The sequence below is a fragment of the Geotrypetes seraphini genome, chromosome 14 (genome assembly GCF_902459505.1).
Source record: "Geotrypetes seraphini chromosome 14, aGeoSer1.1, whole genome shotgun sequence".
Lineage (NCBI taxonomy): Eukaryota > Metazoa > Chordata > Amphibia > Gymnophiona > Dermophiidae > Geotrypetes > Geotrypetes seraphini.
Window position 1 is genome coordinate 64,775,816 of NC_047097.1, and position 26,388 is coordinate 64,802,203.

The following is a 26,388-nucleotide window of genomic DNA, read 5'->3' on the forward strand; positions in this document are numbered from 1 at the left end:
AGAGTGTCTGGCTAGGACAAGAATTTCTTAAACAAAGTGGTCTTTAGTTCTTTCCGGAAGATGCTGTAGGTCAACCTAGCGGTATCGTTGAGATAGCCTAGCCATGATTGCTTTCTACCAGCTTGAAACTTGAAAGTTCTGTCCAGGAAGGTTCGATATCTGCAGCCAACGATTTTCGGGTATGCAAACAGGTTGTGGTTTCTGGTAAATCTAATGGGGGAATAGAATTTGAAGTGAGGTAGAAGGTAATTGGGGGCCATTCCCCAGATTAATTTATAGCAAAAGCAGGAGAACTTGAATAGAATTCTTTCTTCGATTGGTAACCAGTGCAGCCGTTTGTAGAAAGGACTAACGTGATCACTTTTCTTTAGTCCGAATATTAAGCGGACGGCCGTGTTTTGAACTAGTCGCAGTTTTCTTACGTTTTTTTTAGGTATCCCCAAGTAGATGATGTTACAATAGTCCAGGGTGGATAGAATCAGTGACTGTACCAGTAATCTGAAGGATATATGTATACTGTATGTACTTGTATTGCAAGACATTGCTTGTATATCAAGTTAAAATTTAATAAAATGTTTTGCTTGGCTTGCAAAACACTTGGAAACCAAGTTACTTGCAATCCAAGGTTTTACTGTATATTATTTCTTTATGAAGTTATATGGCACTTATCTTAGTGCTGCTAACTTAAATGTCAGCTGGGGACTAATTCTTCTGACATGTTTTGCCTATATCGGCTGGCATCAACATCAGATAAATGACATCAGATGGTGAGTCATTGATCAGGTTACGGTAGTTTAGGGAAGCAATTACAAATGAATACTAAACTATAAGGAGTAGCGTTGGATATACCAGCTAAATATAGTGGCCCCAAATGGCTTGATTCTGGAAATTGAGTGGACAACTCTTATAAAGAACTACTTGGAGTGTCTTCTTTATCTTTTCATAATGGAGTCCGTAGCGTCAATGTCTTGTTGTCAATAAAGTTCTATATAAAGTTGACTCAAAGACAGCGCGACCATCTTTGGTAGAAAGAAGCTATGCAGTTAGGTAATGAATGGAAAAGATAAATGAAGTTTTATAAGGGTGGTTTATTCTTGTGCCTGTCAGGATACGAAGCATTATTATTATTTTTTTATAGTGGACATCCTTGAAGCAGCCCGATATAGGCGAGCCATGATAGAAGAATCAGTCCCCAGCCGACATATAAGTTAGCAACACTCAGATAAGTGCCGTATAACTTCATAAAGAAATAATATATATTTAAAATGGAAAGACTTATGTTTAATGAAGTTTTAGGTAAATGTTTAGGGGTTAATATTCCAAGTGATTTTACTATCAGAAGAGGAATGTCAGGCTGACTGGCATGCATTTAGACTGTATACAAGTAATATTATCGAAATTAGGAGGAGGTATTCCCAGGATTGGGGCTGACCTTCATATGCTTACTTTACAAATAGACCTGTATGTGCATGAAAGAAGATGGGAAATTTACTCCCCCTCATTCAATAATCTCTTGCGTAAAACTGTGTACTAGTCTGGTGCATCATTAGGTACGATGGATGCAGATGTGTGATGAATTGTGCCTAAAGGGGATGGGGCTTATATACTGCTTTTTCTGTGTGGTTTATATATATCTTAGACAATGAAGTTTTAAATGACTTGCACAGAGTCACAAGGAGCTGCAGTAGGAATTGAGCTCATAACCTCAGAGTGCTGAGGCAGCTCCTCCAAATACCATATATACTTGAATATAAACCGAGATTTGCTTCCTTCCTCTGTCCCTCCCCCCCTCTCTCGGAGGATTACATTCCCCCCCCCACCTCCGCTAACTAGCACTTCTGTTCCCGTGCCCGCCCGACCAGCACTTCAGGCCTACCACGTCCCTACCCCCTAACCTGCACTTGTGTACACCCCTGCTTGACGGCCACTTTAGTGCTACCAGGCCCCACCCAATGACCGGCACATCTGTCCCCCCCCCCCCCCCCCGGCTAAACGACACTATTCTTATTGGCATTGTTCTTTTCTTGAGATTTTTTTGTCAAGGGGAGGTTCAATTGGATCCTGTTAAGAATTCTGTGTGAGGTGGACCATGCATCAGTTAAGAGTTTGATGAGTGGGTCAGCTAAGTTGCTGTAGATAATGTGATGCATGATACTGGCTGTTTTGAATTTTATACGAGCTGTGATGGGTAGCCAGTGGAGTTGTTTACAGTAGGTTGAGAGGGGGTCATATTTTTTTCAGGCCGAAGATGAGTCTTATTGCAGTGTTTTGAATAAGCTGCATTTTGTGGATGCGGGTGGTATTGATTCCCAAGTAGGCAGAGTTGCAGTAATCCAGTTGGGATAGAGTCATCATCTGCACAATGGTGGCAAAGTGATGCTGGTGGAAGTATAGCCTGATGAGTCTTAGCTGTTTCATGGTGAAGAGGGCTTTTTTCCTAAGATGGGATACTTGAGGTTCCATGGATAATGTGGAGTCTAGGATGCAGCCTAGAATTTTAGAGGTTTTTTCCTACAGTAAGTATGTTGCCCGATTGGAACGTGATGCTTGTTGGTGCTGTTTGTTGGGAGTTGTGGAAATAGAGGACCTTGGTTTTGGTGGCGTTTAGCTTTAGTTTTTGAGTGGTTTCCCATGCTTGGATTTTTTTTCTATATTATCAAAGATTATCTTGGGAGTGGGATATCATCTGCGTATGACATTATGCTCTCATCTTCAAGTTGGATGTCTCCGAGTGAGCTCATGAACAGGTTGAAAAGAATAGGAGAGGGCAGTGAGCCTTATGGAACTCCACAGAAGACCCTCCAGTTGTTGGAGTAAACACCATGAGGAAGTTGGTGAACCAGCGTAGTACTGTATCTGTTACCCCTATCTCAGAGAGTTTTGTTAGGAGCAATTGATGATCAATTGAGTCAAAAGCTGCGGATATATCGAATTGAAGGAGTATGGCCTGACAGCCTGTAAGAACATAAGAATTGCCTTCTGCCGGGTCAGACCAGGGGTCCATCGTGCCCAGCAGTCCGCTCCTGCTGCGGCCTTCCAGGTCCTCGACTTGTAAGTTCCCTCCACCTGAATTGTTTATGCCCTACTTAGCAGTTGTTTGATTTTGGTTAGGAGTTTCATGCTGTGCTGCGGTCTGAAACCAAATTGTGTCTGATGAAGGCATAAATGTTGTTCTATGTATGCTGTTAGTTGTTTGCTTATGTGAGTTTCAAGAAGCTTGGTGAGAATGGGGATGCCAGCGATGGGCCTGTAGTCTGAGGGAGTGGCGAGATCTGTATTAGAAGATTTAGGAAATGGGGGGGTCAAAGCTATTTTTCCCATTTCTTTCGGTAGGCGTTCTTGGTTTAGGGATTTGTTAAGGAGGATATTGATCCATATGATAATTTCCTCGGGCACTGATGTGAGGAGGTGGGAGGGGGGAATTGTCTAAGGGGCTGCATCGGGTGGCCAGTTTGCCTAATACTTTTTGTGTGTCAGAGATGGATAGGGTAGTGAAGGTGGACCAAAATATAAACCGAGACCCCCATTTTTGGGCCTTTTTTTTTTTTTTTTTTTTAAATTGAAGAATGTATTAAATATCTTGTATGATAGAGATATGATATTTAGTTTAATTTTTGCTTTGCCTTTCCTATTTTTAAATGGAGTTTTTTTTTTTTATTACTTTGATTGGATTATATCATTAACCGCTTTGATCCTATTTGCCAAACTGATATAAAGATTATATATAAAGATTTTTAATAAACATAAACATAATTAATTTTTTAATAATTTTAATAGCTCTTTCAAAAACTACACCAATCATGCCAATTAAAAAATAATTAGGTTTGGCGCCTAACTCAGCAGGTGTGCTGATTTAGGCCCCATTTATAAATTTAAGGCCAAAATGTTTACCTGAATTCAAGAAAGCTTGGGACAAGTACCTTAGATCTCTAAGGGAGAGGAGGGGATTTATTCCCTCTCATTCAATAATCTCTTGCGTAAAGCTGTTCACTAGTCTGGTGCATAATTAGGTACGATGGATGCAGAAGTGTGATGAATTGTGCCTAGTTAAGCAGACTAGATAGGCCATATGGTCTTTATCTGACTTCATTGTGCACTCTTTCTATAACTTTTCCTCCAGGTACTTGTCCAAACCTTTTTTTAAACCCAGCTACTCTAAGTGCTGTAACCTCATCCTCTGGCAATGAGTTCCAGAGTTCAACTATTCTTTGAGTAAAAAAAATATTTCCTCCTAGTTGTTTTAAAAGTATTCCCATGTTCTGTAATTTAATTAAGTGTCAATCAATTCACTTTAACCCATTCTACACCACTCAGGATTTTGTAGACCTTAATCATATCCCCCCATCGAGTATCTCTTTTCCAAGCTGATGGGCTCCAACCTCTTCAGTCTTTCCTTGTACGAGAAGAGTTCCAGAGGTGATGTCTTTGTACTGAAGATATTGGTGTCAGGTCAAAAGTGCGCCGGGACAAAGACGCGCGCAGACAATTGAGCGCAGCGCGGAGGCACACGCCAAAGAAAATTACTGTTTTTAGGGGCTCCGACGGGGGGGGGGGCGTGGGGGGAACCCCACTTTACTTAATACAGATCGTGCCGCGTTGTGGGGGCATTGGGGGGGTTTGGGGGGTTGTAACCTCCCACATTTTACTGAAAACTTCACTTTTTCCCTGTTTTTAGGGAAAAAGTTGTTTCCAGTAAAATGTGGGGGGTTACAACCCCCCAAAAACCCCCCTCAACGCTGCCACGATCTGTATTAAGTAAAGTGGGGGGGCTCCCCAACAAAACCCCCTGTCGGAGCACCTAAAAACAGTAATTTTCTTCGGCGCGCACCTCCATCTTGCGCTCAGTTGTCGGCGCGCGCCTTTGTCTTCCGCGATTATGTCTATGAACCGAAGATATTGGTTCCCTAGTACGTTTGAATATTACTGTATCACTTTATAACTAGGTACAATTAGCCGATTTTGATTGAGTGGTGTTTGTTTAAGTATATTAAAATTCAATATTCCACCAAATCTTCCAAAATTTCTAAGTGGATGACGTACAAAATACCAAGATAAAAACCGAAAAGGACTCCATAGTATAAAGAAAAGACCAAGGGCTCCTTTTACGAAGCCGCGTTAGCGGTTTAATGCGTGTAATAGCACGTGCTAATGTGCCGGCCGTGCTAGCCGCTACCGCCTACTCTTGAGCAGGCGTTAGTTTTTCGGCTAGCAGGCGCTAAAAATGTGCGTGCGATAAAGCTGCTGACGCGGCTTCGTAAAAGGAGCCCCTAGTCTCATCGTTCATAATCAAGGTCCATTCAGAATCCATCCATTCCAAAAATATATAGATATATATTTTTAACTAGTTGGTCCACTGCCTGTGAATCTCTCAAATTAGTGAATATGTTCATTCGGAAAGGAATCAATGGAAAATATTGAACTAAATAATGGGAAAGATAGCTAGGTTCCCCTGTAACAAGTGTAAAGACTAAAAGAAGTCATTTTACATCCAAATTCCGACAAATTCGTTCAGTGGCAAAATTTTTATGTGCAAAATCTCTGAATATTTTAATTCATTCATTAGTAATTTCCAAAATTGATTATTGTAACGCTTTATTTAAAGGTATATCGCAGAAAGAAATCAGACGTCTGCAAATTATCCAGAACGCCTCTGTTAAAATAATTTACAAAGCCAAAAAATTCGATCACGTCTCCCCACTTCTCAAAAAAGCACATTGGCTCCCAGTTACACACCGAATTTTATTTAAAATATGTCTGCTTACATTTAAATCATTATTATTTAAAACCCCCACTTTTATATTTAGAGTCTTAATTCCTTATCGTACTTCGAGACAGTTAAGATCGCAGGATCAACACTTATTGGCAATACCCTCACTGAAAGTTATCAATACAAGGCGTCACACCATGTTCTCAATAACAGCTCCTCAATCTTGGAATGATCTCCCACTTTTTCTTCGAGAGGAAAGGAACCTAGATAAATTTAAATCCAAACTTAAGAGCTTCCTTTTTAATGATGCTTTTAATGTATAAATTTTATATCCTAAAACTTTTTACTTTTCACTTTTTATTTTACATATTAAATATAAATTTTATTTGTTACCCCTCCTATTGTTTTTTCCTTAAATGTAATTAAATTAAATTAATAATGATTGTAACCCTTTAAAAAACCTTCCTTAGTTTTGAAATGATATGTAGAAATTATGTATAGCAATGTCTGTATTATATTGTTTGTTATATTTGTCACCCCAACTGATTTTTAATGAGATTGTACATCGCCTAGGAAATGTGATAGGCGATTAATTAAATTTTTGTAATAAACTTGGAAACTTGGATTAGTTTGTAAGTGATTCTGTACAGCAGGGGTAGGGAACTCCGGTCCTCGAGAGCCGTATTCCAGTCGGGGTTTTCAGGATTTCCCTAATGAATATGCATTGAAAGCAGTGCATGCAAATAGATCTCCTGCATATTCACTGGGGAAATCCTGAAAACCCGACTGGAATACGGCTCTCGAGGACCGGAGTTCCCTACCCCTGCTGTACAGGATAGGTAGCCAGTGTGCGGTTTTCAAATGTGATGTAATAGGTGATGTGGCGATTACATTCGGCAATGAAACTGTCACTCGAATGTGTCCGGGATGTGCATTGTAAAAAGACCTGGATGTCGGCTATTTCTTTAGCTGGCCCAAAATTGTGGAATGGACCATTAAGCCCCTCTTTTACGAAGGTACGCTAACCAATTAGCGAACCGAAAGGATTGGCTGCGCTGGGAGAGTCCGTTTTAAAACTCCCGCTGCCCCTCCCCTCCTCCTATCCCTACCTGTCCCCTTCTTTCCCTTCCTACCTTATATTTCCCTGGAGCCCTCCTTTCTTATGCTCCGCCCTCCCCTATTCGGTCCGGGCTTCTCTAACCGATTAGCGAGCGCTAAATGCTAACGTGTCCATAGACTAACATGCACGCGTTAGCGTTTAGCGAGAGCTAATCGGTTAGCGCACCTTAGTAAAAGGGAGCCTCAGATTACGTTCTAACTTTATATCATTCGAGAAATGATTGAAAACCCACTTATTTGTAAAAGCCTTCTACGAATAAGGAGTTCCTGCTTTGATGTACTTTTCCTAGGATCTTGTTATTTGCTGAATGTATTTTTTACTGAGTTTGTATTTTCGTATGTTTTTAGTTGAATTTGTATTTTTTGTCGGTCTCATTTTATGTACGTTCGTTTGTAATCTGCCTGGTTGATAGGCGGAATAGAAATGTTTAAAATATATAAATAATATACGAGTACAAATATCAGACATATGTTTACTGGCTGTCAGTGAATGCACAGTAGGGAAGGGGTAAAACACGGTCCTCGCGGATCTAAACCCGCACGTCCTTAAAAATCTGAGGTCTGTGCCACTTGTAGTTAGTTTCTGGCTCTGACAGACCTCGATGACAATTTAGCGCTGATGGATCCTAATTCTTTTCCCTCCTTAAGCTAAGACGGATCCGTCAGCGCTAAATTGTCATCGAGGTCTGCCAGAGCCAGAAACTAACTACAAGTGTCACGGACCTCAGATTTTTAAGGACGTGCAGGTTTAGATCCACAAGGTCCGCGTTTTACCTCTTCCCTGCACAGTATGTCCTTTTGAAAACTGATCCCTCTGTTTTTACCTTCTCTATGTTCAACATTAAGGGACATAATCGTTTCCTGATATTGGCTCAGACGCTTTAAATGTAACACAGAACAATCCGGAAACTGGTTGCACTACACTTTCAAATTAGTTTCAATAAATGAAAATACTAGGCATTACATGAAAAAAGTACATAAATTATTGATCTTTATACTCCCTACTTAATATCCTGCTAGGTTTTAAAATATACCCCGCTGCATTGACGTATCCTGAGCACACACTTTTAATTTTCAGTACAGTATTCATTTCATCATCCAAACGGAGACATGAAAGACTGAAATGTCAAAGAAAATTCACTAAACTACATTTGAACTATAAAGGAAATATCTGTCCAAATTATCAGTATGAGGTATACTACATAAACTTAAGATCTGCCTAGGAGGTATTTATTTTTCTACAGAACTGGAGCTGAGCACCTGCATTTTATGAGAAGTGCACGGTAGACCCCTGGTATAAATACATGACAAAGTCAATTTTGCTTTAATATCTGCAGAGCAAATAGCAGGAAATATTTTTGTTCTTGTTAAACAGCAACTGTTGTAATGAGAAATAGGAATAGACATAAGAACATAAGATTTGCCGCTGCTGGGTCAGACCAGTGGTCCATCGTGCCCTGCTCTCTGCCCTGCTCTGTAATCTCTCCTGCCTGCTCGCCCCGAATGCCGCCCTGTTCTGCCTCAATCTTCCCCGAATCTCTCCTGCCCTTCCCCGCCCTGCGAGCCCCTGGTTTTAACCCGCTTTAAACCCGCAAGTTAAAAACCACAGGCTCGCAGGGCTAAAAGCTATCACTTTGGGGCCTCGTTTGCAAAGTGAGCAAGGGCTGAAAAGCAAGGTAGGCAAGTGGAGCCACGTACAAGAAATGCAGTCACTCCGTGGCAGTCAGCCTTGGAAGTGCTTGCCATCCAGGATAGAAATCGCCCCAGAAATAAAGGGATTTGGGTGCGGGGAATGCTCTTCAAGGAGCGTCTGCCAGTACAATGGGAGTTTAAAAGAGGTGGATTTTAGAATGGATTGTAGCACTATACAGCTTTTCCAGCCTGCCCAAGGAGCTGAAGTCTAGGTTTTTTTGTGGTTTTTTTTTTAAAAAGGTCGCGGCTTGGATGGGCATTTGCATCTACAAATGGTCTGCGCATGCACGCGGATCGCACAACAGCAATCTATGCAGGCAGGTGGGGGGGGGGGTTCCTCCGATCACCCCATCTGCATATTTTATCTTGCGGAATTCGTCGGACCTGCCTGGATCGGGCCCGATCGGGCAGGTTGATGAATCTAGCCCATGGAAATTGTTTTTACAGCTAACACTGCTAATGAAGGAGACTGGGGCTGGTTTTCCTGAGTTTTGAACTAAGTTTTCTCCTTAATAAAATGCTGAATTATGTTTAATTGCCAGACCTGACTTATCTCATGTTCTAGCCTGCCTGAACTGGGTGTTTTAGCTTCTTATGGTTATCTCAGCATACACAATATTGGATTCCGCCCTCCTGGACATGTAACAGAAAGACTGCAGGGCTTAGATAAGTGACCAATGATTGTTAAGAAAAGTAACACGTGAGAAGTTTTTTTCTAGCATTCAGTTGTGTAGCCAGAAAAATGTATAAATATCACTGTAACTTCCTGGTTTCGGGACTTCTGAAGCCAGCTTGGGGCTCAGGGGTCCACATATGCTGAACAAAACATCTGTGCTTTCTTCAAGTCTCTAAGTTTTGTGGCTGACCAAAGTGACCTTTCATTAACAGATCTCTTGTTGCCTAAGCCCCTCCCACCCACCCCTGGCCCCTCCCACTCACCCCTCAGCCCACTCACCCCTATGCTTGCACTACCTATACTGTATACTCTACCAAATTCTCTATCACTCCTCTTCAATTATTTCTAACAAGAGAAAATTATTACTGATTGAGATTACTAAGTTCAGACTTTTTTTCTTTTTTCTTTATATCAGACAGCCTCTTTCATTTAAACAAAAGATTTTCCCTTCCTTTATATGTTTATAACCATGGTTTACTCCCTTTAAAGGAAGAGACCTGTTTATTGTATTGGTCTTCCCCTGCAGTATTTGATTGTCAACTTAACCGCTTCTCTTCTATCCCACTCTGCACGAAAGGTAAACAAGTTACACACTTTGGGGCAAATTCTACAAATGGCGTTCCAATTGTAGGCGGCGGCAGGTGTCCTACCACTGTCTAACTAGCCAATCGGGATATGGCACCTTGCTTGGGTAATATTTTTTTTTTGAGGCAAAATTAAATGATGCCCATAACCATTTTTTAAGCTAACTAGCTATGCCAGTGTGTCGCAAACTTTTTAAGCTGCTGGCACACTAATCTCGCGGCTGCGGCTGGAGGGCACCCGGAAATTTGCGGTCTTCGACGTGATGACATTGCACACATATGCACGGCCCTGAGCCTCCTATTGGGGGGGGGGGGGGGAGTGCCGGCTGACTGACTACAGGATCTGCCTCTCGCCACAAGAGGCACGTCCTGTAAGCAGTCAGTCAGCACCGGCATCTCGGGGCACACTGGAATCCTCCGGGGCCCACAGTTTGCGATATGCCGAGCTATGCTGCCTGATCAGGCTTGACATTTCTGTCTGATTCTGCCTTATTAGTGTCCAGACATCAAAAACTGACAACAGTAAATTAATTATCCTGTTTGCTCTCCCAGTCTATTAGCATCTCACTTCAAAATGTTTTGTTAAGGCATACCTGGGGATGCTGTTATCTGTGCCTTTTTTTAATTTCTTCAGGAGAGTCTCATGAGAGATTTCATCAAATACACTCTGGAAATCCAAACACACTGCGACAACTGGCTCACCCTTATCTACATGCTAAGTTCAGCCTTCAGGAAGCCATTTTCTTTCTTTTTTTTAAAAAATTCTTTATTCATTTTCAAATTTACAATAAGTGTAACAATATATCCAAACAAATTAACAATAAATATAACACTTCATAATCATCAATGGTACAAATGATATGCTCTTATCTCCCACCCTTCCCAACCTTTCTTATCATATAATTAATACCTTATACAATATGTAACAATAAATTTACTCTCCCCTCTCCCCCTCACAATCAAACTTGTAAATTTAAGGGGAAAAAAAAATAATAATAAAATGTCATCTAATCGGTACAATACTTTGTAAATGGCTCCCACACATCCTGAAATTTCCTGAAAAAAACCGCGCTGTATTGCAATAAATCCTTCCATTTTATAAACATGACATAAGGAATTCCACCAGAAATTATAATTTAATCTACTCCAATTTTTCCAATTATACGTAATTTGTTGAATGGCAACCCCAGTCATTATAAGTAATAATTTGTTATTATTTGTAGAAATCTGACTTTTTGCTCTCATTGCCATACCAAATAGCACAGTATTGTATGATAATGCCATTTTCAAATGACTTACATAGGGCTAATCATCGCTTTGAATCCATGCATGCAAATGAGGTGAAATGCATGCAAAGTAGGCTGGGACGCGATTCACAACACCAAATTTCCGATCCGACTGGGCTGGCCGATCACCTGAAGAAGCGACTGCTGGAGACCAGTCGAAAACGTCTTTCCGACTGGAAGCCCTGCTCTCTGCCCTGCAATCTCTCCTGCCTGTTCTCCCCGAATGCTGCCCTGCTCTGCCTCGATCTTCCCCAAATCTCTCCTGCCGCATCGCCGTTCTCCTGTCCTTCCCTGAAGCTCTCCTGCCACATCGCCATTCTCCTGCCCTTCCCTGAAGCTCTGCTTCTGCATCGCCATTCTCTCTGCCCTTCCCCGCCCAGAGAGCCCATGGTTTTAACCCGCAGATTTAAAGCGGGTGAAAACCACGGGCTCGCAGGGCTAAAAACTAACAAAAAAAAGTTTTCAAGTTAAAAAAAAAAAAAGGTCGCGCCTCAGATGGCCATGCACAGACCATCTACAGATGGTCTGCACATGCGCTGGGATTGCTATAGAGCGATCCGTGCAGGCAGATGGGGTCATTCCTCCGATTGCCCTCATCTGCATATTTTTCATTTATGAATTCATCGGACCTGCCCGGATCGGGTCCGATTGGCAGTTTAGTGAATCCCAGCCATAGTTGCAAATTTGGGGGATAGTTTTACCAGGTGGCGCTGAAAAGTTCTCAGCCCAGCCAAAAAGAGAATGATGTGGATATGGTTCAATCAAAGATCTGAAACAATGTCAAAACATAGAATTTTGTTTCTGCAAATTGGCAGTTAATAACGCTCAGAATTTAGGAAGTTGGTTGGTTGGGCTGAGAACTGTTCAGCACCCCCTCGTATGTATTAGAAGTGAGCCAAGTATAGGACAATCAAGCCATTGTGACATCACTGATGAGGTTGGCTCTTATTGGTGGAATGAGGCATTATGACATCACAATCTCAGCTCTGGTTACGAGAGACTGAAACTCTTCATACGGCCAAGGGGTGCTGAAAAGTTCTCAGCCCAACCAAGAAGAGAATGACGTGGATATAGTTCAATCAATGATCTGAAACTATGTCAAAATGTAATTTTGCTTCTGCAAATTGGCACTTAAGGATATACGATAACTCTCTTTTCAGCTCCAGTGGCAAAATAACGCTCAGAATTTTGGAAGTTGGTTGGTTGGGCTGAGAACTTTTCAGCACCCCCTCGTATGTATTAGAAGTGAGCCAAGTATAGGACAATCAAGTTATTGTGACATCACTGTTGAGGTTGGCTCTTATTGGTGGAATGAGGCATTATGACATCACAATCTCAGCTCTGGTTACCAGACACTGAAACTCTTTACACTATGAGGGGTGCTGAAAAGTTCTCAGCCCAACCAAGAAGAGAATGACGTGGATGTGGTTCAATCAATGATGTAAACATTGTCAAAACAGAGAATTTTGTTTCTGCAAATTGACACGTAACAAAATAAGATAGCACTTTTTTCCGCTACAGGGGCAAAATAACGCTCGGAATTTAGGAAGTTGTTTGGCTGGCTGAGAACTTTTCAGCACCCCCTTGTACTGGTGAAATTTGCATTAATTTTTTAATTAGCACGCACACACACCGTTGCAAAACTGCGAGAGGTTTTTAGCGCCCGCCGGTGTGCTGAATGTTCTGCACTGTTCCGACGCTCATAGGAACTATGTGACTGTCGGAACAGTGCAGAGCATTCAGCGCTGAAGCATGGCGTAAATGCCAGCGGCCAACTCTTGGCATTTGTGATTTGAAAAACTGGCAGAGCACAGCTTGGTGAAGGCACTAGAGAATGACATGGTGACAAAATTCATCACCGTTCCCATCCCCGCGGATAACCGCGGGAAATAATCCCATGTCATTTTCTAGTGTCTATTTCAACCTCGGTCCTTCTACACCAGCATTGTTCAAAGCAAAGCTTGCGGGTCAGTGGTTGTGGCCATTCATACTCTGATTCTTATGTGAGCCAAGGATAATGAAGCCATTGTGACATCACTGATGTGATTGGCTCTTAGGCACTGGTGGAATGAGGCATTATGACATCACAATATCTGCTCTGGATACCAGAGACTGTCATTCTGTAGTGTCTATTTCAACCTCGGTCCTTCTACACCAGCATTCTTCAAAGCAAAGCTTGCGGGTCAGTGGTTGTGGCCATTCATACTCTGATTCTTCCCTCTCTCCTTAAAGAATGGCATGAAGATGGTTTCCCGTGGTTATCTGCGGGGATGGGAACGGTGATGAATTTTGTCACCGTGTCATTCTCTAGAAGGCACCTTTTGTGGAGTTTTTTTGTATGCCATCAATTGTTGGGATTGATTGGGCAGGGGATCTAAATAGCCCAGATCTGTTAAGCGTAGGAAGAATCCCATGCTCAGGCTGAGAAAGCTAACGACACCCTGAGAATTGCTCCAGAGGCAAGCTTTTGGAAAGTGCCAGATTTTCTTGGCCTGTAAAGAAGTTTCAAGTTTCAAGTTTATTCAGTTTTTGATGAATCGCCTATTATAAATTCTAGGCGATGTACATGTTACAATTTTAACATAAGAAACTTACAAGATAATTCAAAAATACAAGATACAAATGATACATACATGAGTTTAGGGAGAGAGGGGAAAAAAGTTACAATAATAGGGTATTGTTAAAAAAAAGGAAAGAACAATAGGGAGGGTATTTATACACACAAGAACATAAGCATGGTGGGTTAACAGGCTGTTCTAGTCACCAGTGAGTGTTCTTGTGTGTTTTGAATTGCACTATAGTATAAAGAAAGAATTCACACTGAACATTTTTTTGCCATTGACTTTAATTTTGATTTAGCACACCCCGCTACCCTCCATACCTCGCCTTACCGCTCGGCCGAGGTTTGGATGACCCGGGTCAGGACTCTGGTCTTGTCCAGTCCAGGCCTCGCCCGGTCACAATATACAGAAGTGAAAAAAAATATTGGAGATCCACTGAGGACTTTAGTGTTGCAGCAGATTGGGTAGGCGGGCTGGATGTCTTTATTGTATGTGCCGTCGTGATCTGCGCTTCTGTATTATTAATTGCTGATAGATAGAGAACGCAGGAGAATCCATGCTTCTAATCTAGATCAAGTAGGAGCCCTATTCACTGAGAGAGGACTCGCCTGTTTCTTACTCTAGTAAAATTCTTCAAGGATTCAAATATTTGCCACCAGTACTTTGTAGAACAGAAAAAAAACCTCTGTCGTATTTCATCAGATGCCTTTCAATATTCTTATCCTTATGTACATATACTTTCTTAACCATATTATTTTTCAGCCTTTTTATTTCAAAGTCAGTGCTATATACTAGCATCCTTATAAAAATGTCTTTCCCCCTTTTTTTTATTTTTATTTTTTATTAAAGCGCCTGCATGCCAAAGGCAATCGAATTGAAATGCAGAAGAATGACAAGGCTAAACCAGTTGAAAATATATTTTCTGCCAGTAAAGAATCCAGAGAGCGGCAGCTATCAAATCTGCATTTCCTAGTTGCGGGATCGTGCTGGTGATTTTAAAACCAATGGAAACACTTAAACTTATCACAATGGAAACAGGTAAAAGATACAACCGATCTATCAAAACCAAAACCTGTTTAGTGCATCATCTTAACACAAAGAGCACTTAGTGGATTACATGCGCTTGTAAGACCAAACTCTCAGATTTCTACAACCAGAAGACAAGTGAACAAATTAATGAAATACATAAAAATAACAAATTCTAATGTGTCTTAAGATAATATAAAAATTCAAAAACGTGTCCATGGACTGGAGAGCATTTTTGTGACGTAGTGTTTTTAAAGCAAGTTTAATAGGAATCATTAGTAGCTCACGTTGCCAAATGGTATATATTCCAGTTAGCAAAATTATAGTTGAGCTACACAGTTCACGAGCATGCGCCAGAAGAGCCTATGACATCATGGCCCTTGTATTAGTTTAAAAGCGCAGCGTCATTTTCGCTCGTGAACCAGAGTATAGCAGCGCAGTAAGCAACCTCATGTTTGAATTTTTATATTATCTTAAGACACATTAGTATTTGTTCCTTTTATGTATTTCATTAATTTGTTCACTTGTTTTCTGGTTGTAGAAATCTGAGAGTTTGGTCTTACAAGCACATATAATCCACTAAGTGCTCTTTGTGTTAAGATGATGCACTAAACAGGTTTTGGTTTTGATAGATCAATTTTAAAACCAACACTTGAGCTGAAAGCAAATTTTGCAAGACTAACCCCCCCTCCCCCTCTTTTACCAAGGTGCGCTATGCTTTTTAGCGTGCGGTAAACAGCGCACGCTAATCACACGCTAAACACTAACACGTGCATGTTATCCTATGGACATGCTAGCGGTTAGCACACGCGTTGATTTAGCGTGTGCTAAACGTGCATTAAAATGCTTAGCGCACCTTAGCAAAAAAGAGGGCCTAAGTAGGAATGAATAGGGAAGTAGATAAAAGCCTGGGCCTGTACCTTTTAGGGAGATTTGTTATTTTTACAGTTTCTTTCTTTCTTTTTTTTTTATAAATTTTATATAAAAAAAATTATTCCCAATTTTTATTTATTTAGCCTGTTTTATTTATTTATAACCTAAGTGGTGTATATTCAGGTACTCAAGCATTTTTCTCTATCTGTCCTGACAAGGAGCAGTGTGGGATTTGAATCCACAACCTCAGGGTGCTGAGGCTGGGCTCTAACCACTTCATCATACACTCCCCTGGTTGCATACTAAGCCACATTTCTTGTGCGTGACGGTCCTGGATCATCCTACACAACATCTGACACTTTGAACATTGTTTTGAATTTACCCAGAAGAACCCCTCAAAAAGAAACGCCAACTTATCCCAAAATCAAATACACAAAATTAAAGGGTGTCCATACTGAGGGGGTCTGCGAGAGTGTGACTCCAAAATTTTAAAATGGAACCTCAGCGCTCCACCAAGTGGCACCTAATTTTCACGCCACCTCTAGTGACGGAGGCTCCATTTTTATCCCTAGGTTCAACCACACTTGGGGGAAACAAGAAAAAAAACAAACCCCTCCAAAAATAACTGAGAAAAGCTGCGGACCCCAAACTCCCCAGAGTTAAGATGAAAAAAGAGTACAAATCCCTCAGTATAATTTGCAATAAAAAAAAGATTTTTTAAAAAAGAGTACTCGCTGAAAATTCTAATTATCGTAAAAAAAATAAAAAATGTAGTACTTATCTGTCATTTTGAAATCGCCAGGCGCACAGAACTTAACATCCTATTAAACACTTAATCCCCTCTGTTACAAAGGTGCGCTAAGCATTTTAGCACGCGCTAAACGCTAACGTGTGTGTTATATCCTATGGGCACATTAACAGTTAGCGCACACGTTGATTTAACGTATGCTAAATCCACACTAAAACGCTTAGCGCGCCTTTGTAAAAGAGGGCCTTAATGGGGGGGGGGGGATTTAACAAATCATCCCTGGCTTCCTCAAATCCTAACAAGGGCCCCTTGTTTCGCTTCAATGCTGCAACATGGATCCACGTCTACTAAGAGAGTTGTGCATTAGAGAATGACACGGTGACAAAATTCATCACCATTCCCGTCCCTGCGGATAACCGCGGGAAATAATCCCATGTCATTTTCTAGTGTCTATTTCAGCCTCAGTCCTTCTACACCAGCATTCTTCAGAGCAAAGCTTTTGGGTCAGTGGTTGTGGCCATTCATACTCTGATTCTTATGTGAGTCAAGGATAATGAAGCCATTGTGACATCACTGATGTGATTGGCTCTTAGGCACTGGTGGAATGAGGCATTATGACATCACAATATCTGCTCTGGATACCAGAGACTGTCATTCTGTAGTGTCTGTTTCAACTTCAGTCCTTCTACACCAGCATTCTTCAGAGCAAAGCTTGCGGGTCAGTGGTTGTGGCCATTCATACTCTGATTCTTCCCTCTCTCCTTAAAGAATGACATGAAGATGGTTTCCTGCGGTTATCCGCGGGGACGGGAACGGTGATGAATTTTGTCACTGTGTCATTCTCTATTGTGCATCTCCTGATGCAGTGTTGAAGCGAGGTCTGAGGAAGCCCGGGATGCATACAGCAATGGATTAAGCATTTAACAGGATGTAAAGTTCTGCGCGCCTGGTGATTTCATAACGACAGACGAGTACGGTACTTCATTTTGGATTTTTTTTTTGTGATGATTGGAATTTTCAGTCATTACCATTATGAGCTTGTTTTCAATGGGAATTACTTGTGAGTGATTTGTGTTCTTTTTGACCTTAACTTTAGGAGGTTAGGGGGGGGGGTCAGCAGTTTTCTTTGTTGTTTTTGGAGGGGGGGAGGATTTTCTGCCGTTTGCCCCTTCCCCCGCCCGAGTGAGGTAGAACCTTTGATAAAAATGGAGATTCCATTACTAGAGGTGGCGTGAAAGTTAGACGCCACTTGGGGGAAGCATCGAGGTATTGAGGTTCTATTGTTTTTAAACATTTTTGAGTCACGCACTCACAATATCCCTAATGTGGGCAAACTTTATTGTGCGTATTTGTTTTCAATTTACTCCATCTAAGCACCGTGGCAGTGTTATAAACAGAACACTCCAGGTCAGCTGAAAAAGTGTAGTTTACTTTAGTATATTAGATCATCTAATATACTGCCCGTTGGCCTTTGTTATAGGCTTACCAAAGCAATAAACCGTAGCAATAAAAAAGACACTGGACCTAGGAATCGAGAGAAAGAGAAGGAGAAAAGAAACAGAGTGGTATAACATTGGGACTCGTACTTCAGCCACACTTCTCATATATATCACATATTCCCCACTCTTTTCAAAAAATCCCAATACACTCTTTAATTGGCAAAAGTTGGCCGCAGCTTTATTTAACATCAATTTCAAAACTCAATTGATTATAACATTTAACATAGAACCAATTCTCAACCAAATTTTCAAAATTCCTTGAATCAATTCCTGGTGCTAATCGGTATCGAACTAGCCCCAGTCTCCCCGTCTTCTCCTTTACATTCTCCGGTGACCCACGGTGTCGTCAAGTCACCTCAACTCGTGGCGGTGCCGCCCACGAGGACATAATTCAACTCATCTCATTTATATTAACTTTCAAACCATTTGTAATCAAATGCTCTCCTCTAGGCCCTTCTTCCAGCTGCGACCCCCACCCCCCAACAATCCCCCACACACCCGTCTCCACCCTGTACGCTCATCCCATCTCCTAACCAACTTGGGTGGGAGGGAGGGGAACGCCGACTCCCTCGCACCACCCTCTTCTCTCCAGACTAACTCCTACCCGCCCAAATTCAACTCCCAATCCCTTTCTTTCTTTCTTCCTCACCTCACTCTTATCCAATCCCCAATCTCCATACTCCCACCAATCAAATTCTTCCTCCCCTGTCTCTATCCTCACCTTGCTCTTTTCTACCCCCTCCCTTCCAATTTCTTGTGGGCTTTGCCTTCACCCAATGTTATTAGCCACCCAGTTTAAACTGGGTGGCCCCTTTTATCGCCAGACCCTCGCTGTGTGACTCCAAGGCCTGGGTCTAACCGGCACCGTTTTATTTTTTTTTTCAGGCATTGATAAGCTCCCAAGCTCAGTAAAAAAAAAAAAAAAAGCCATTTAAATGACATATTTAACTGAGTTTCAAAGCACTGGAACCGCACCTATCGTAGACGCTTTAGGCTGCATCATGCCACTGTGGGTGTGGAAAAGTAGACAAGGGGTGAGGAAAGGAGCGGGAGGGGGGTGGCGCCATGCCCCGGGCGCCTCTCACTACGCCACTGGGAAAGACCCCCGTGTGGAAGACGGCGCTTGCCACCTTTGAGTGCATGGCGGGGCGAGAAGTGGGTGGCGCAGTGGTCGGAGCTGCAGCCTCGGCACCCTGGGGTTGTGGGTTCAAACCCCCGCGCTGCTCCTTGTGACCCTTGGGCAAGTCACTCAGTCCTCCATAGCCCCAGGTACGTTAGATAGATTGTGAGCCCATCGGGAAAGATGGGGAAAATGCTTGAGTGCCTGATTGTAAAACCGCTTAGATAATCTTGGTAGGCGGTATATCAAAAAAACCTAATACAGTACTCCCCTGAAATTCGCGGGGGGTTCCGTTCCAGGAACCCCGCAAATTTAAAAAAACCGCAAATGCAGTTTTTCGCCTGTCAAAAGGCAGGGGAGGCAGGAGACGGCAGCTGGAGAGGCAAGAGAGGGCAGCTGGAGCGCCAGCGGGTGAAGAAAATCACTCGCGGTCTGCTCCGACCGCCTCTTCCTGTACTTAAATCAGGCTACACCAATCAGGAGCTGCTTTGACACTCAGCTCCTGATTGGTGTAGCCTGACTCTACTACAGGAAGAGTCAGTCGTAGCAGACCACGAATGAGCGAGTCCGCGATTCGCAAACCGTGAATTCGCGGGGGAACACTGTAAACTTGAAACATTGTAGTAAAGCAGCCCCTTTATGAAGTAACCCACAGTCAGTTAAATGCCGAATATTGCGCTTCACCAGCTGTGATTTAGAGGGCTCTAGAAACTCAGAAATTCAGTGAGGGCGTCCGGACATGGTCGGGCATCGAATTTATTTATTTAACGATTGCCGCAGTCAGCAAACTGCTGATTGCTGCCGACCGTGGCTGCCACCGTGTCTTTCTCAGTGACAGACTATGGACTTGTCCTCCAGGAAATTGTCCGAACCTTTCTTAAAACCAGTTACACTATCCGCTCTAGCCACAAATTACCTTAAATAAATTAATTAAACTAAACTAGGGGCCCTTTTACAAAGCCCTAGTCATTTACTTGTGTATGTGACCATATGTCCATATATAATAATAATCTAGCCACGCGCTATTTTGTACATACACATATATCTTTGATGGTTTGCATGTTACCGCTTGCCACCCTGTGCTATGAAAGCCTCGTAAATTCCTTTTCATGATGGATATTTTGAGATATAGGCAATTATTACTGCAGAAGGGAGAAACCGTAACCTGAAACGTACATTAATTTCTCTTGAAACGCTCTCAGTATTTCATTGCCGTCAAATGAATACGTCATTTATAAATCTGATATATGCAGTATAATCACGAGTAAATACTTGTAGAAATATCCAGGAAGATGGATAGTTGTAATCCCAGAAACAGTCTCTCAATTCTGGAAATAACTTTAATACACGATCCCGATTCAGATCCAACAATTACTGTTGACAGCGTAAAATCAGAATTGAACGAGGCCTATAAAAGTTGTGAAACGTCCAAGATATCCATTTGTAAGTCAGGATCTTCTGAGGCGAAACAGCTTTTCCAGGAGAAACATATCTTTTTAATAGGGAAAAGTGTATCTGGTATCATTGCGACTTAAAAACATATTTCTTAAACATTTCTCCAGCAGAAAAGGCTGAGCTTCATGGAAAATTCAGTACTCTTATATTCGATCTTCTGTAATTTTTCCAAATTACACGTTTGGGTGGACAAATGTTTGTACCACGTATAAATATGAAAAAATGAATGCAGAGTGTTTGGGGTTTAGCTGTACATTTAATAGAGTGTGGAGTCCATTGACTATATTTGTAACATCATAATAATTATAATGTATTTATTTTATTTTATTTTTTGAGGTTGGTAGAATACCTTATACATCCAGGGGAGGTAGGGAGGGAGGAGGGAAAGATATTTTGTTTATTAAAATACTTAATTATAATATTATAATTACATAATTTGTCTTATTGTAGTAATTTGGTAAGGGGGGGAGAAAATGATTGTTCTAAGTATAAATTGTATGTTTAATAATGTGTTTTATGAAATATTTATGTTCAGATAATTGTATTGCATTGTCAAAGTTTAAAAATCAATAAAGATTTTTTAAAAAAAATTTTCTAGCTTGTCTCACCATTCCATGTTTTGTCATACTATCCTTCCCTTTTTACAAGGGTGCGCTAAGCATTAGCGTTTTTAGCATGTGGTTAGCGTGTGCTATTATTTAGCATGTGGTTAGTGTGCGCTAATATTTAGCGCACGCTGAAATGCTTAGCGCGCCTTTGTAAAAGGACCCCTATGTTTTGCCGTGCTTTAACTATGGTTTGCTATCTTTCCCCCTCGTTTACGAATGCATAGCGCAGGTTTTAGTGGCGGTAACTGCTCCGACGATCATAGAATTCCTACGCGCATCGGAGCAGTTACCGCCGCTGGCGCTAAAACCCACGCCATGTGTTCGTAAAAGAGGGGGGGTCTCAGACAATGTCCTGCCATCACTTTGTATAAATGCGCTTTATTATGTATATAAACTTGTAACCCGTTCTGAGCTCTTCTGGGAGGACAGGATGTAAAACCAAATCAGTAAATGTTTAGAAATGAATCATTTTGCCAATAAATCTGCAGTCTGCTCTTATTCCGTGCGTCGAGTTTGCTTTTCCGGATAAAGTAGCTGACAGATACTGGGGAATTCTTTTAAAATGGTGTCTAGAGTTAGGCGCTAATCAGATGCCCAACGTCTGGCGCAGAAACACGTTCTAAAAGATGCAAGACGCCGAAACGGGACTGAAACAGCAGATCAACGCACAAACACTCGTATGCACCCAGTTAGAGGACAGCGCCTAGGTGGTTTTTGAGTGAAATTGCGAAGAGGGTGTCGTCATAGGAGGGAGGGCGTGGTCAGGTTGGGGCATGCCAGAAAATTATGTGCATTATTAGAGAATACCGCGGATACGGTGCCCAACTTGCACATCAGGATTTATACCAGGTTTGGGCTGGTATAAGTCTTTGCGCCAACAGGTGGGCGTGGAAATCAGTACCAAATGTTGTTCTATAAAGAGTGCAAATAACGAGTGCCCTTTTTAGAATAGTGCTGGGTGACAATATTTTCTGGCACCCGAATTTGGGCCATGGAAAAGGAAAAAAGAGCCTTCAAGTCCGACTCGATTTTATTAGACCCGACATGGGCCGTGTTTCGGCATCTCCACCTGCTTCAGGGGGTCAATCAGTGAGTTAGCACAGAATACACAATTGCACGCAGAAACGACTTATCAAGTGCAGAGTGTACCGGGGGTCCTCAAATGAAACTTGTAATAATCCCAAAAGGAAACGATCACGCCACCAAACAACCCATCCCCCTCTCCTTTAACAAAACCATGCAAGAGGTTTTTAGTGCCGGCCGGCGTAGTAAATGCTTTGCGCTGCTCCGACGGTCATAGAGTTCCTATGGGCGTCGGAGCAACACATTCGGCGCACTGGCCAATGCTAAAAAAAACCTCTTGTGCGGTTTTGTGAAAGGAAGGGGGAGTAAAGCAAGTTATAAAAAAAAAAAAAAATGTGGGCACCATTTACTGAATCCAACCCATAATGTGCGCGCCATGAAATTGTGGGAGGTGCTGCATTTTTTTTCTGGGGTGCTATTAGCTTCATCGCAAACCACATGGTGTATCAACGTTGTTGGCAATGCCATTTCCCTTATCCTGGCACTGAGCGAGAAAGTATAAAACGCTGTGCCATCACAGTGTAAATTGCAAGGATGGAAAGAGCCTCAACCCTCCCCCCCCATCGTCTTAGAAAATTGCAATATTGGAGCATACAGAGCTAAAATATGAGATACATGTTTTCCTATGATTAATAACAAAATATTCTAAGCACTTCACTCACTGTTACTGCAAAATACAATTTCTGATTACCTAGAAATCCTAAAATGAGTTATAGCGAACAGCCAAACTGTTATTTATACCTGCTGTGCAGTGCCTGCGTCCAGCATGCTTTTCTCATGCATTTTGCTTTCATGGAGCCAAACAAACAACAAAAAATACAGGTAAGCCCTGCTTTGTGTTTCCAGTCTCGTAGATTTCAGCTAGGAAACGGAGCAGGTGGCTATTGCATCTGTTCCCCGTTCATCAACCAGTGTAACCCGGAGCTCAGATTTTCCACGCTCAGCATGACTTAGGTGTAAGCGTGGAAATGTGACAACTGGTCTCGGGAGCCCTGAAGCGCCGCAACAGTGCGGGCTGCTTTTGTGAGTGAGTGTGTGTCTGTGTGCTTGCCAAAAGCAATCTTCATCGGATCGCTTCTTTCTTTTTTTTAACTTTCTTTAGTTTTTAATGCCAACAAAAAGTGCAATACAATTGATATACAAATAGAAACATAGAAACATAGAAGATGACGGCAGAAAAGGGCTACAGCCCATCAAGTCTGCCCACTCTGCTTACCCACCCCCTGTCTATGCCCTAATGACCCAATTTCCTTATCTTGACCCTCGTAGGGATCCCACATGGGTATCCCATTTATTCTTAAAGTCTGGCACGCTGTCTGCCTCGATCACCTGCACCGGAAGCTTGTTCCAATGATCAACCACTCTCTCTGTGAAGAAATACTTTCTGGTGTCTGCAGCAGCCACTCTCTCCTCCTCTCCCTATTGGCTAAGGCTCTTAACATTTGCATCTCCTCTTCCTATAGGCTAAGGCTCTTTACACCTGCATTGTGATGTCATAGAACTTTCTGATTATAGAAACATAGAAACATGATGGCAGATAAAGGCCAAATGACCCATCATAGAAACATAGAAACATGGAAGATGATGGCAGAAAAGGGCTACAGCCCATCAAGTCTGCCCACTCTGCTTACCCACCCCCTGTCTATGCCCTAATGACCCAATTTCCTTATCTTGACCCTCGTAGGGATCCCACATGGGTATCCCATTTATTCTTAAAGTCTGGCACGCTGTCTGCCTCGATCACCTGCACTGGAAGCTTGTTCCAATGATCAACCACTCTCTCTGTGAAGAAATACTTTCTGGTGTTGCCATGAAATTTTCTGCCTCTGAGTTTGAGTTTGATAATCAACCAAGCACTTACACTTCTCCCTCCGGATTTGCAGGGGATAGGGGCAGAGCCGGACTGCGAATGGCGAAAAACCGCGAATATCCGGCTCTGACCCACCTCCGCCTCCCTCCTGCCTTCCCGGCCTTACCTGGTGGTCTAGCGGGCTTTTGGGGCAGGAGCGATCTTCCTACGCTCCTGCCCCGTGTAGATCGCCATTAGGAAATGGCTGCTGTGAGTTCCCGTAGTCTCTCGAGACTACGAGGGGAACTTTCTACAGCTATTTCCTAATGGCGATCTGCACAGGGCAGGAGCGTAGGAAGATCGCTCCTGCCCCGAAAGCCCGCTAGACCACCAGGTAAGGCTGGGATGCCGGGGGGAAGATTTAACAATGTTTTTTTATTTCTTTTTTCCCCCCTCCCCCAAAAATCTAGAATATGTGAAATCGCGATTGCCGAAACCGCGAATGGGGAGGGGGAAGTGTATAATCAATCAGTATCTATACAAAAGATACAAATTCCCTCATTACCATCAGGAATAATACCAGAACAAAAGATATAACCCTCCCTCCTGCTCCCATCCCCCTGGATGTGTGGGTGAAAAAAACCACGGAAAATAAAGCGGATAGCTTCTTTCAACTCCCCACAAGTGGGAGACTTTGAGGTGCTGACAAGCATTTGCTTGGGTTTTAGGGAAGCTCGGGGAATGCCCATTCTTAGCTCTTCCCCCTTTGTAAATGCTGCACATGCACTGTGATTTACAATGGAGTTGCTATGTTATATATGCTAATTAATTCTTGATGTTATTACAATAATAGACGATCCTTGAAGATTTAGCAGCTTATTTCCAGAGACATTCTTTCACCAATATTAGCTCAGGGAAGCAAATATTGTTCCATATCAAATTGAATTCACCTAGAAGACATTTTGGCAGGCAAACTGTTTTGAAATGTTATCAGGAGATCACGATTATATGCGGAACTCGGGTAGAACGTTATGGAATATTCCGAGATCATTTTAAATGCTTATGCAGGATATAAAGTAGGTGCAATAAAAAGTGAAATTTAAGTGCATACAAAAAAAAATGATATAAGGATGTGTGCACAAAGCAATTTAAAAAAGCAATTTAATTGTGTAAAGTGGCGTAGCAAAGTGGGGTGGCAGGGAGCGGATCGCCCCGGGCGCCATCTTGGAGGGGGTGCCGACACCTCTTTAACCCGCACACCACTTTGTAGCTCTTTAAACATATCCAGTCAAAAGCGCATGAGACAATAGCACGCAGGACGTCAGCGCACTGGATTTTAACACTATTTTAAAGGGTTGGGGGAAACCCCCCACACTTTACTTAGAAATGTTGCCGCTCCCGTTGGGGGGGTGGGGAAGTTCCCCATTACAGAGGAAACTGTAATTTTTCCCTAAAAAAACAGGGAAAAATTACAGTTTCCTCTGTAATGGGGGGGGGGGTGTTCCCCCCCCCAACGTGAGCGCCAACATTTCTAACTAAAGGGGGGGAGTTCCCCACACACACCCCTTCACAGCGCTTTAAAATAGTATTGAAATCCAGCGCACTGACGTCCTGTGCGCGATTGGGCGGGTTTGCCTGCGCGATTATCTCGCACGGTTTTGTCTATGTACCCCCTTTAAATCGTTGCCAGCGCAAGCAACTTCTCTGGCTCCCCTCTGAAATCACTTCCTGGTTGCAGGGTTAGGAAGTGGCATCAAAGGCAAAGCCAATGCTGGCAGGAGCAGTGGGACGGAGAAGCTTCTCATGATGTTGAACATTTAAAGAGGTTACGGGGAAAAGGAGCGGAGAGTAGGGCAGGGAAGGAGCAGGGAAAATGGAGAAGAAGGCGTGAGGGGATGCAACCGTCACAGGTGCCTCCTTCCCTCCTATGACACTGTGTATGTATGTGTAAACAAGGTGTGTCACCAGTATATGAACAACCCCCTCCTCTCCAATTCCATATACAGTACTGCAACGAACATTGCTTGTGCAAATCTGTGCACATTGCAGAGCTGTACACGGGACTTAATTGGTTAACAAACCCATTAGTGCTGATAACTGCCAATTAGCAAGCCATTATTGGCCTTAATTAGAATTTACATGCACAATTTTCTAAGTGTAGTCTATAAAGTGGTGTGCGTAGATTCTGGCGGGCAGATCTCACAACAGGGCTGGCGGATGTACACGGGTGGGTCATGGGTGTTCCTAAAAGCTAGAACACGCATGATGCACGCATGACATAGACACAGGCATTTAGGCCTGGATTTCACCAGTACAAATGCCTGCGCTTAAATGTTAGTCTATAAGAGGCAGTTTATAAACTAGCATTAAAGCGCCAATATTTTTTTTTCTGCAACATATATAGAATTTACTCCATTGTGCATATTGTACACCAGTCCACTCATACGTCGTCAACTAGGGAGTGTGTACAGAAAAAGATTTCGGGAAGCCTTTTACTAAGTGGCAGAAAATGGCACACTGAGGCTGTTTTTACAGCAGCCATAAAACCCTTATTTCCTATTT

At 42.4% G+C, this 26,388-nt stretch overlaps 1 protein-coding gene across 4 annotated transcripts in view; it reads left to right on the plus strand.

Annotated features, from left to right (window-relative positions):
• The window catches only part of NTRK3 (neurotrophic receptor tyrosine kinase 3), a 1,004,345-nt gene that overhangs the window by 246,847 nt on the left and 731,110 nt on the right, over nucleotides 1-26,388 (plus strand). The window contains exon 1 of one of the 4 annotated variants that reach the window (XM_033920394.1): nucleotides 14,556-14,663. The exons of the other annotated variants lie outside the window; for them this stretch is intronic. The gene's annotated coding sequence lies outside the window, so the exon portion shown is untranslated. Of the gene's footprint in view, nucleotides 1-14,555; nucleotides 14,664-26,388 lie in introns of those variants that run through there. 4 annotated transcript variants of the gene reach the window in all.